At 38.9% G+C, this 9,485-nt stretch overlaps 1 protein-coding gene across 3 annotated transcripts in view; it reads right to left on the reverse strand.

Moving 5' to 3' along the window:
• SERPINE2 (serpin family E member 2) overlaps positions 1-8,989 on the reverse strand; it is a 31,540-nt gene extending 22,551 nt beyond the window's left edge. The window contains exon 1 of one of the 3 annotated variants that reach the window (XM_044432691.1): positions 8,878-8,989. The gene's annotated coding sequence lies outside the window, so the exon portion shown is untranslated. The other 2 variants (XM_044432693.1, XM_044432692.1) reach the window with 2 other exon arrangements.
• Positions 8,990-9,485: the final 496 nt, after the last annotated feature.

A 9,485-nucleotide genomic window follows, 5' to 3' on the forward strand; every position in this document is an offset into this window, starting at 1 on the left:
CTGTTTTGCACCACAGTGTATATTTATTTCTGTGTCACAAACTCACACACTTGCTAGGAATAATGGTTTAAATACATTAAAAAGTACTTTGAAACTGCTAAGCATGTACATAGAATTGGCATCCATTCATGGTTACTAATGAATTCACAAACTGGAAATTAATTCCATGGAAAAAAAAATCCATCTTACATCACTGACTTTGACTACCTCAGTAAATAAGTTTCAGAGTCAGGCTGACAAAGTGAAATAGCAGCAGGTCCAATGCAGATTTTTTGTAACAGTAAATTCTTGCTTAATACTTCATTTACCAGTGAGTTAAAATGACTAGTTAAGCTGCCCATCATCCTCTGTTTCCTTCAAACAGTTAGTTTAATGACCTGTCACCTTGCCCTATTAAACAGGATATCATTATTAAGGTTTTAGTCCTCCTACCATAGCTTGTTAGGAAAGTGGGGCAATCCCATAGTGGTAAGATGGTCTAACTGAAGCACTATGACTCCGGGAGGGAACAGAAAAGCCACAGGTGACAAACTACCCTATTAATTACTTGCAAGACAGACAAATATAATAAACATTTCAATTTCAGGCAGCTTTTTAGAACTAACATAATTTAAAACTTTTATATGCCGTCACCACATGCCTCGGCATCTTGGGACATACAAAAGCAACTTCTGCAAGGATATTGCTAGCACTGCTAGAACAATTTTGTATAAAAAAATCAACCTTCTTGCATTTCCAAACAGAAGAAGCAGAAACATTTCAAATAAAAATATCATGCTAAAAGATGGAAATTCCTTATTTAAGCAATAGAGTTTCTAATCATTTACCTTAATATATAGTATAATTAAAATGAAGACCCAGAAACAGAGAAAAAAAAGACCTCAGTGAGGATTTTAGTCATATTCACAGATGATTTTCACAAGGGGGTTTCATAACATGCTCAAACTGCATGTATAAAGGGAATCAGATTCCTCAACTGAAATATTGTTAGTCCCTGCCTGTAAGTCAAAACTACTCTCGTTAGGCTCATCATGTCAGGACGATGAACAATAGAAGATTTGTTTTCTACTTCTACTAACTCATGTGCTTATTAGGACAACAGTGCTCCTTGCAAGATCATTGTTGTGTAGTTAAAACACACACACTTGGGAGCTCATTAAGTACTCTCTGAAGGGCATCATTTTAAAATAAAACCACCACGATTATATGCCTGGGCCACAACTGATCCAGTTACAGAAATGTCACCTGTTCTGCAATAGATCTTCAAGGCTTCCAAACAAAATGCAAGAACTGAAGATAATACCATGTATAGATAAGTATGATGATCTATTATGAAAAGTATTAGACTCCTATATCACTATGCAATAGACTAAAAATACATTATTTAGGTATTGTCTTTTCTTAAAAATTTACTGAAAATATCAAGGATGAATTTTCCCATGGGGCTTCTTGTTGTGGCACCACAGGGAGCACATCACAACTCATTATGCATGAACTCAGCTAGTGTCAGTTGCTGTGGTAATTGTGAATCCATGAGACCACTAAAAAAGGCATGAGTTCAAAATGCAAAATAGCAAGCCCCCTTGAGAAATTTACCTATGATGGCATGCTGTTACATGCGAACAATGTCATAATCTTGAAAATACTACAATGGAAGACACTATGATTCGGTTGCAGCCCATTGCAGCCATAAAGTTATGGAACTCTCCCCACCAAGACTCATCTTTCCCATTGTTACTGTAACTGCTTGTGCTAGAAATGCAGATCTTCCCATGGTCCATAAGGGAATATTGATGTGGTTCAGTGGTACACTGCCTTCTCTCTGCTCAGTATTTCTGCTTTACTTGCAGATTGAGAAATCTGCACAATGCTTCATTCCTGAGTGATCCTGGCACTCAGATGCTGAGGACTCAAACCCAGAGTTTTAACCCTTCCCCCCAAAAGAGTTATTGTTGGGTTACAGCTCTGGGTTATGAAACCCTTCACAAATCAGGAATGTTCCTGGATGTAAAGCAGAAGAAGAACATAGTTAACATGACAAGTGAACCATGAGTTGCCTTTTTCCTTGCAATGCCTTACATTTTCTACCTCTTCTGCAACTGCCTTACTGAATGCAGGCAGTCCCCGAGTTACAAACTAGTTCCATTCCTGAGAAAATGGAAATTAATCTTTAAGTTGCATTGGTATATAAGTTGGATCGTGTATAGTTGGTGGAAAAATCGCAAATATCGCTAGGTTCCATCCCACCCAAACCACCCTTCCACTTCCTCTCTTTCTATGGTGATGACTATCTCCTGCAGCAATTTTTAAAAAATTAATAGGCTGTATGCCAGTTTTTAAGTACAGGTTGTTCATAACTCAGATGTTCATAACTCAGGGGCTGCTTGTAGCTTTATATGTCAGATATGCATCATGGAACCAATTTACTATAACCTAATTTATTCTGTTAATTAAAAGTTAAATGTCCTATTTAACAATAGGGAAGTACAGATTTTGTTAAAACTGTTCTGTATTTGTAGACTGGAAGCATTTCATTCTGCTCACTGAAAGAATCGATTTGTGTCAATGTGTCAATTGTACATGCACACATTCAGAATTCTGAAAATGTACAAATTGCCCCAAGGTGTGCAAAGCCCACATTTTCATGCTTTAGTCTATGACTGGAAATGTGCGTTTTCAGTGTTTTAGTTTTAATGCTTATTTTTGTAAAATGACAGAAAGTAGCAAAACTAAACAAAAACATTCCATGAGTCCACAGAATCCATGTGTCAGATTCATAGAAATCCCTACTTAATAATCCAATAGCCAGGTTACCCAGGCTTGTTTATGCTGTTCTGAAATCACTGAATGCGTGAATTCGGTTTAGGGGAAAAAACAAAAAACCAAAGGATGAGATTATATTTATATGCAAAACATTTAAAGTTATTATAGAAGTACTGACACACACACACAGAAGTTTTGCTAATCTAGGGATACTGTTAGTCAAACCATGGATAAATATTTTATACCCAAATAACTGCACTTCAAAAGCTTTGGTTCTATACAAATACTCTTATCCTTATTATGGAAGACAGAGTATCTGAATTAAAAAAATCATATGAAGACTTCACTTACAAATACCACAGTAAATAGTTATTCATTCCTTGAAACATTTCAAATGACCTTTTAAAATGGGCAATAGATGGAACTCTATGATGTTTAGGTAGAAAACAATCCTGTAACTGCTTCATGCCCCAGGCAATCTGGCTGGTGGGTGGAGGGGTGCTGGGAGTTGCTTAGACAGAAAAAAGTCCTACATGCACAGGATTATGCATTAAAGTAGATAGTTCCATTCTTCTGTTCAGTTTGCAGACAGCAGGGGGTGCACATAAATGCAGATGAATTAACAAACTAAACATTCATAACCCAAACCATTTTAAAGATGAAATTTTAAATATGCACATTTCCCCGTTGGCTTCTAGGGGATGACACAAGAATATGGAGCATTGTATTGTACTAACAAGAGTTAATTTAAAGTGTGATTGGAGCATTTATTTTATTATGGATAGCTAAAATGTCCATATTGACAATTCTATTGTCAACATAAAGATTCTATTTTCAAAGTGACGAGATGCACTTGAGACACTGTGAAAATGGAAGTGGCTTTATCTCAGTATACAAACTTTGACAATAAGAATGTATACTCAATATGTTAACAGTCAGTGGGAGAAAGCAAAAAACAAAAAACCTGCATTTGACAAACATATGATTGACTATCCCCATGCCTGTGGCCATCTAAAAATACATTTCAAGAAACATTTCTTCACTAAAGCTTGTTGTGCTGTAGCATGGCACTCTCTTTTTTGACTAAACAGAAGCACAAGTACTAGATATATGGCTCTTTGTACTGAAACAGCTTATCCTAATTTGGTGCCCACCAGATGTTTTGGCCTACAACCACTATCATCCTTGGTTTTTCATTATGCTGTCAGGAGTTGTAGCCAAAACATCTGCAGGACACCATGCTGGGAAGACTGCACTAATACGAGTCTTAACTTTAATGTATAAACAAACATAAGCCACAAACTGTTCAAGGATTCTTGATCATTAAAGTAAAAGTTGTCAAGAAGCTAAGACATGCTTGAAAGCTTCATTAATCATTTCTCTCAATAGGCCAGTGATATATCATACCCTAGCCTATGTCCAACATTTTGGTTCCCATCTGAAATGCTTTTCATAAGAAATTCTTTGAAATCACCTTCCAAGTATGCACAAAAGGAAAGTAGCAAGGTATCCAATGTTTCCTGCAGTACACACACTTTCAGTATATTGCTACTCAAAGACAATCTACAAATAATTTGTGTGCAAAGAGAGCTCAGTTTTGTTCTTAATAAGCGGTGATTTGCTGAGCAGATTTTAAACCAGAAGTTGGCTTGCATCATATTGATGACATGTAAAAACAAAATTCAAACCTGAAAAATCCTCAATTATGTTCCATTGTCATCATGCTTCATTTTGTTGTGCCTTACTTTGTGAAATAATGTTTTATATGCAACTGTCTTTAAAATGTTGATAATTCAGAATTCTCTCTTTCTAAAGAACCATATTACTTTAAGCAATATCTTATTATTTTCATCTGTCCGCCATCCAATGAGACACTGAATATTATCAGCAGTGGACCATGTAGGTAGCCCACTGCTCATAAAGACGAAGAACTGCCTATTAAAAGTACATCAAAACTTAACACATAAGTTTTAGAAAGCAACCGTTTATGGATCTAAGTACAGAGATGGTCCAAATCTTGAAAGAGAGCAAATATTTAAACAAAGTCTTATGGAAATTTAAAGGCTGCCCATTTTTTCTGACATAAGCTTTCACAAACATCAGATGCATTAAGAATTAACTTCACGTTATGAGATTTATGATCATGAAAGCTGACAGGAAGAAAATTGAAGCATTCAAAACATAGTGCTAGAGGAGAGTTCTGCAAATACCGTAGCCTAACAGAAAGACAAACAAGTGGATCTGAGATCAAATCAAGCCAGAACTTGCCCTGGAAGCAAGAATGACAAAACTGAAGCTGTTGTACTTCGTCACATTGTAGGAAGGTATGACTCAGTGGAGAAAACAATGAAAAGCAGAAGAGAAGACCCAACTATGAGATGGATCATTTCTATAAAGAAAGACACAACCTTGAGTTTACAAAATAAAAGTTAAATGTACAGGCTAGAAAGGCAGGTGGCAGAAATACGAACAGTGATCTGGTCCATATTGAGCAGTCCACTGTGGATTATTAGCCAGATTAATCTGGCAAGGAAGATTTGTTGGGATGACTGACAAACCACCCAAAATACATGGGCTGTTTCAGGATTGTGGGTGACTTGCCAATTTCCCGCACACACGCTTACTGATTTCACATATAATGAGAAGCTACAGCATGCTCCTGCTGGCCCCAAATATTGAAATCATAGCTGTTGCTGTAAAACTCCAATAAAAAAATTCACTCACAGTAATTTATCACTGCATGAACAAAGCTTGTGCATAAACTGTGTTGTCAGAAGAAACTGAAATGCAAGAAATTCAGATAGTAATAATTATCTTAATAGTAGCCTTAACATTTTATGTACCTGATGAAGTGGACAATGTTCACAAAAGCTTATGCCAGAATAAATGTGTTAATCTTGAATGTTCCACAAAATGGTTTTTGCTGCAAAAATACTAGATGGTTAGCCCTCTGGAAATCATAGGTGGTATAGTTTTCAAACTATACCATGTTCCAGTTCATCCCTGCTTCATCTAAAATGATTTAATGATTCAAAACACCCACACATTAGTTCCAAGAGACTACCAAGCTTGCAGCAAAATAGATTATTTTACCATAGTGATATCCATTCATTACTGCAACACACACAGGAACTTCCAATGGAATTCAACAGATGAGGATGCTCACACACTTCTCTCTGGGCCAAAACACACAACCACAAACTTCTGAAAAAATAAATGAAAACTTCTACTCCATGTTTGTTATTTGATCCAGCCATTTAGATAATCTTTTAATTATTCAGGAGGATTCTAAACAGTTTTAAGAAAAGAAATTTCTAGAGCATACATTTTGTGGCTGACCTAGTTCTTTACTCTGCACAGTTTCTCAAGGGATGTTGTCAATGACTGTTCATTAGAGAGCCAAATGCCTTGCCAAGCTTTAACTAGGAAGATATTCCAGCTCCATGACTGAATGAACAAAAGGTTCATCCCATTTCCGATTCATAGTTTAAATTCCTACCAACAGGAAAGTAAGTCCATTCAGCACAGGTAGGCTAGCTGAAAAGGCTGACAGCCAGAAAAGCCACTCCATTCAGTACAAATAGGCTGCTGAAGAGCCTGACAGCACAAATCTAATTCTATCCATCTAATTAAGATGCACACTCAACCAATTGTGACATGTGTCTATGTGTTGAGCCCTTAAGATGTAGTTTTACAGCTACACATTCAAGGTGAACTGCACTTCTTGGCCACAATAGTTGAGAACCTTTTAGTTGAGAACCATTTAGTTACTATACACATCAGTTCTATTGTGTGTAACAGCAGTTTTCTTTAATGGATATTTCACTATACTGTATTTCAGACTTCATGTATCAGCACAGCAGCAATACTCCTTTACTATCTTCTAAGGCTCACCATGTCCACATAAATATTGGAAAGATGTGCTTGCACGGAGATTTTCATTATTAGATCCTGGTCAAACATTAGCGCTATTATACAACTATTTGCAAAAAGCAATTTCTGAAAAGCTCCAGCTTTTAATAAAAATTGATGCCTTCTTTATATCTTTTTCATGAATACTGTGTTCCCACTTTTCTTGAAATATACTGAGAAGGATTTTTATTTGAGAATGTTAAACAGCACTAAACAGAGGAAGCCTAGAACTAAAGCCTTTAAGATTAAAAAGGCTTTGATTCTATAGTGATAGTACCACATGAAATCTTTTCTAAGTATATTCCTAGAAATAAGTAACATACCCAAGGTTTCACTTTTATAAATATGAGTACATCAAAAGAGGGATATCCTCTACATTAATAGTATGTAAGCAATTTATAATTTGTTCTTAGTACAAAAATAAGGAGACTTAAGCAAAACCTGATTCAGATTTTAAAACACTATACCAGCACCTCAAGGGTTCTATAGTTTGAACTGTGTCCCTATTCATCTAAGACCATGAGATAAAGAATACTGTCTCATTTTAAACATACTCAGTTTCACAGTTCTCATGTTTCTAAATTTAGCCAGAGGAAAAATATTATTGCCCACAGATTGTGGGGAGCAATACCCCAAATGGACACTAAAACTATTAGGGCAACAAGTGAAATCTGATGAATGGTAAGATTGAGAGGAGGAGAATTATGTAAGCCCCTTTGAGTGCCTTGAAAGGAAAAATGGTAGGATATAAATATAGTAAATAAAAGATAGTTTGATGTATGCAAAAATTACTGCCTTGCCAAAATGTCTTTCCTTCTTTTCCAATTCTGCATAGGTTTGTTCCCTACACCAAATATGTCATCCACTAGCAGAACTTCATTACATTCAATTGTGCTGCTGACAATTTTACTACCATGAGAAAAGGTACAGTCAAAGGTGTTTTAATAATGTTTCTGTGGTCATTATTTTACTGAGCCAAACAAAAATGCCTGTGCAACAGATTTTTTTTTCTAACTGCTCTCCCACATCCAAGAATGACTTGTCTGCCAGACCAAGTTACAGGAGACTGAGCAAGTTACTTATCATTATTAAATAAACAGAACATATATAAAATGTGCAATGCAGAAAAGAACAGGGTGTTAAATTTTGTAGGCTGCCAGTTTGTGACACAGCTTCTACTAAAGACAGGACTTGCAACTGGAAATGGGGGAGAGAAAGAAAAGGACAAAGCAAACATTATCAGGAAAAAATCACAAACTCCTTCAAAAGGAATTGAAACTAAATTTTACTAGTCACCTGTTCCCTGTTATCAGACACCCGAATGTGTGCACAACACAACAGACCGTATGCCCTAGGCTCTATATTTGCAAGTTGCCACTTACCCAATGCAAGTAAAACTTGGCTCTGGTTGGAGGAGGTAGCAAAGATTTTGTAAAGGGTAGGAACAAGTTCTTTTCAATAGCCTTAAAAAAACCCTAAAGAAGAGACTTAGTTGGTATTGTCGGCTACTGGTACTCTGTGTACATTACTAGGCTATTAACTTGTTTGGATTTATACTCAAGGTTCTCCTGCCCCAAGGGAAGAAAGGCATTCACGCACCAACTCGGGCAAATTGTGAGGAAGCAAAGCACTTAGCCTTATATCCATTATGACGGCAACACCAGTCAAGCCTAGAGAGCTAAATTATAGAAAAATATTATTATCCACATGCTAAAGATCAGACTTTTTAAGAAAAAGTGCTGCGCTATCGGAACATTTACTACTAGCGTCCGAAAGAGAGTGGCTGATGGACCTGGAAGGAGATAAAAAGCATTACTTTAAGCCCGTGCGCATTCAACTATTCAGAAACACGCTTGTCTACACGCTAAGCTTTTGCAAACCTCTCTCTCGCATCCCACAGACTCAACTCACCCACCCTGCTTAACCCTAACTGCAATACAGTCCGAGACGAGAAGCTATAAAGGGCAAAGGATTATCACCTCCTTTGACTCCTGGAACACACAAACAGTTTGTGAGACTCGCTCAAGCTGGCTCGGGGGGAGGGGAGGAGCAGGACCTGCCTGGGGTCCCACCCCGGGATGGTCACGAAGGCAAAGGAAGCCGACAGGGCCAACGGTTCGCACACGGGCACCGGCGGAAGGGGAGCAGCGCGCTGCAAGAAAGGGAGCCGGGAAAGGACGCCCGCAGAGCCGCCGCACTCACCCCGCAGCTCTCTCAAGGCGCGCCTCCGGTCGAAGCAGCGGCTCCACGTCCCTCGGCGACTCAGCGGAACGGCCAGCCCGAATCCGGCATTTATCCCGCCCGCCGGCGAGAGAGCGCAGAAGCGGCGAGGCGCCACCCGCGCCTCCCCCTTCCTGCACCAGCGCCGCCTCCGCCTCCGCTACTCCGGCTCCACCATATTCCGCCCTTTCTCGAAACGCGGAGCCGCAAGAGGGCCTCGGTGCTCGGAGTGGAGCGCCGCCCTCGGCCGCCCCTTGCAGGAGGAAGGTCTGCTGCGCCTTCCCTCCCACGAGCGCGCGCACGAAAGGGGACGAGGCGGGGGGACTTGCTCGATGGGGGAACGCCCCCCGCCCCGGTTTCCATAGAGGTCGGCCAGGGCGCTTGAGCCCCAGAACCTCTTATCCCTCGGCGCCGGGGAGAGAAGCTCGCACACTTGGCTTTTCCTCTCGTTCACACGCGATCATTTCGCCTCCCCAGGCTTCGAGAGTTTTATAACAAGATATTTTAATTAAATTCTGTTTATAGTTCCTCACTACAAGGCAATATAAAGGAGTAATATCTATCAAGGGAACAACCGTAAAAGTAACGTG

This window comes from Varanus komodoensis, unplaced genomic scaffold (assembly GCF_004798865.1).
Source record: "Varanus komodoensis strain SLA01 unplaced genomic scaffold, ASM479886v1 scaffold25, whole genome shotgun sequence".
Classification (NCBI taxonomy): Eukaryota; Metazoa; Chordata; class Lepidosauria; order Squamata; family Varanidae; genus Varanus; species Varanus komodoensis.